The sequence below is a fragment of the Otolemur garnettii genome, unplaced genomic scaffold, assembly GCF_000181295.1.
Source record: "Otolemur garnettii isolate 467f Iridium unplaced genomic scaffold, OtoGar3 scaffold00033, whole genome shotgun sequence".
Lineage (NCBI taxonomy): Eukaryota > Metazoa > Chordata > Mammalia > Primates > Galagidae > Otolemur > Otolemur garnettii.
In genome coordinates, this window is record NW_003852428.1 from 15,908,326 (window position 1) to 15,911,742 (window position 3,417).

At 44.5% G+C, this 3,417-nt stretch overlaps 1 protein-coding gene across 1 annotated transcript in view; it reads left to right on the forward strand.

The window, feature by feature from the left end:
• Window positions 1-3,417, forward strand: part of SEMA5A (semaphorin 5A) — a 340,395-nt gene that overhangs the window by 175,449 nt on the left and 161,529 nt on the right. The window lies entirely within an intron of this gene.

The following is a 3,417-nucleotide window of genomic DNA, read 5'->3' on the forward strand; positions in this document are numbered from 1 at the left end:
TACACAGCAGCTAATCACTACTGGCAAGGATCCAGAATATGAGATCTGATCTAATTTGCACTGCCAGTCATTAGACTCAACACGACATCAATTGACTGTGATACTATTTGAAAAACTATGGGCCTGAATTTTAAAAATAGTATTTTAATTTCCTCCTTTCACACATCCCAGCTAACTGTAGAAAGTAATTATATGATAAATAAAATTATATTAAAAATGATTTGAGAATTATCCTTTACAATTTACTTTAACATATCCTTTACAATAGGCTTTATCCGTTTTCATACTAAAATCTGCACCCCTAAGTTTCTATGGAAAGTATACTTTGTACCTGAGGTTGGACACGCGTGTCTCGGGCAGCCGTGCCTGTTACAAGCATGATTCTTTGTCTTTCCAGGATGTCACGCTTGTAACAGGCACGGCTGATCAGATGACACATGATCACCTGGAGGGAATTCTTCCGTAGCTGCTTAACAGGCTCTCTACATCTCATCCTGTTAGTGTTTTGGTTTTTGTTTTACTTAACTGGAGCGCGAGCTTTTCCAATGGTGAAATGCACTTTGGGTGACACAACAAAGATACACACAGGGCTTGCATAGAGGGCTTGCTGTGACAAGTTGGTCCCAGGGCCAAGAGTTTGGGGACCTATGTAAATGCAGAGAGTATTGGCAAAAGATCCTTCTGCCATCTGTGTTTATAAAAGAGTGTTACGTACCTTATTTTACCCAATTTTATTTTTCCTTTTAACTCAGTTTTGAGAATTAGTGAGGCAGGCCTTAGCCAGCTCAGCCATTAGGTTTCCCAAAACTTAATAGAGAACCAGAAAGAGGAGAAGGAAGAAAATGCTGTCTTAGCCAGGGAAACAGAGACAAAGAAAAAATAAGGAACAGAAATTGATGAAGGTTATTTTCTAAAAGAGATTTAAGCTCAAAAATGCCTCTGAGATAAATCATCCGAAATGCAGGAAGATTTAAAGGTAACTCCACAAGGCAAAGAATCAGAGTATAGTATTTTAGGATATCCCTGCAAAGAAAGAAATTAGTAAATAATATAAACCCCATACATCAGAGATCTCTGCAACCTTTCTAGTGAGTTTGTACAAATTATGTATAAAATCTTTTCTTTCCTACAACGTGTGTCCCAATGTGGTGTGTGTGTGGCTGAGCTCTTGTCCTTCAGGACAGACCACCTTGGCTGGGGAAGGGGTGCGCATAGTCAGAGTCACATGAAGTGGGCAGTAGGAAAGATGGCTTCCTTCCCTTCAGCCAGTAAGATTCCCCGATGGAAAGCACTGGCTATTCTCTGCCTGGTTCCAAGGCCAAGGTTGTGCCTTGCCTTGTGGTGAGAGTGCCTCCTGGGGACTGGCAGGTGCTGGCTCAGGACTTCCCAGTCCTTTTTGCCTTTCCTCTGTTTTCCTCTCCTATTTCTTATTATCTTCATCCTCCTTCCAGTGGACTGGTCCTTCCCTCCCCTCTCCTCCTTTCCTAGGTCTTCTGGGTACGCCGGTGCACATATTTCAGTTTAGAAAGTCTTAACCATAGAGTGTGTGAACAGACACCCGTCCCCGTGTCAAACATTGGGATGTCAAATGTTTCCCTGGCAGTGCTAAACCTTCGAGGCCCCGCTGCTCCCTTCCTCTCCTGGGTCCCACATGCTGTTCCCTACTTAGGCCCAATGTTCCCCACCCACCTCCCTCACCCATCTCTGAGGACTTGGTGTCCCACCCCTAAATTGCCTCAGTTCCAGTCTTGTAAAATCCAGTACCCATTTATACTTGCCTGACTTCACATCGGAGTCACCCAGCCCTGGATTAGAAGCCAGCTGGGTGTCCTCTTGCTGATCCGCACACCCTCCATGACGCACGTTGAACTCCCCGAGCATGTCTGATGATGCTCTACTGAACAGGGGGTGAACAGGTGCAGCCCACACCAGGCAGGGAGCGTGAGCTCAGGGTCTCTCTACTCTCACCACCCTTGATGCTGGGTGGGTCACTCATTCCTGTGGGGTTTGTCCTGCGCAGTGCAGCTTCCCTGGTCTCTTCCCACCCAGGCATGACAACCCCAGATAACCCCACTTGTCTCCATACGTGAACCTGCTTGAGAATCCCTCCTTTCATTTCTAAAATTGTGACTATGATGGTAAATTTCACATTGTTCATTTTTATTTTTGTTGTTCCTGGGAGTGCTTCCATCATCAAGATCACACATATTTATTTGTTCCACAGACTTAAAAAAGAATAGCAGTTAGCTCCCTTCCCCTCTATGCACTTCAGTCTCCCTGAACTCCTCATATATTCAAAGAAAGCGTCTGATTCCTTCATCCAGCTGGGGTTTTTCCTCCTTATAGTCTCCAAGGCCTTAAGTTTAAAAGAATCTGTGTGGTTGTCTGTTGCTAATAGGTTAGTTCCCCGTGGGTTGAAAAACTGCTTCTGCTGAATTAAGACTGGCCCACATTTTACCTCAAGCTATGACCACTGGTTGTTGGGTGCTTAAAAATTAAAAAGTGAAAACCAGAGAAAGAATAGGAGAAGGCCATCTTTCATGCCTGATAGATAATATTCCCTGGATTCATGGAAGACACCAGTCCTTACTATGCTTCATTGAATTTTCTTGATACACAGAAAGAAAATGAAAACAAGATAAAATCACACGTTTCCATTTCCAAACTTTTGGTTTTAACAGATACAAATAGTGACAAATCCTATTAATTGCAAGTTGATGCAAACAGTATTTGTGGATGGATTTTTTTAACATTAATATGGTAAGACAGATGAAGATAAATGTCCAGAGCCCTGTACAGGCGGCCCCAAAATTACAAACATCTGACTCATGTACAGCTCACACTTATGAAGGGAGGCTGTCACAGTTAAGTCCCCAAGCTACGAGCATCCGACTGGCCTTCAACTCACACTTGTGAATGGAGGCTGCTATAGGTAATAGGTAAATGTGCCTGCTCCAACTTACTTACAAATTCAACTTAAGAACAAGCCTACAAAACCTATGCTGTTTGTAACTTGGGGGACTGCCTGTACTCAGAAATAACATGTGACAAATCACACTGAGTTGCATTAAGTATATTGGTAAATTCACATAGAGTTTTAAATAACCCAAGCTCCCTTGAGATAGAATCCTGCTCACGGAGCAGCACTGTGTGCCCTGAAAGGTGTGTGCACAGAACAGCACCAGGTGGGCTGGTGTGGGCGGGGCCGGCGGGGCCTGGGTGGTGAGAGCAGAGGCCTCTCTGTCCTCCTTTCCAGGTTGTCTTTCCTTGTTCATCATCTGTCCTTCCTCATAACATGGTGGCCGAACAGTGATAATCAGGCAGGGGACCCAGGTGACAGAAAAGGAAGAAACAGGGAGGCCCCGGTGAACAGAAGGAACCAGAGTCAGCACAGCCTGCCGGAGGACTGGCCGCTGA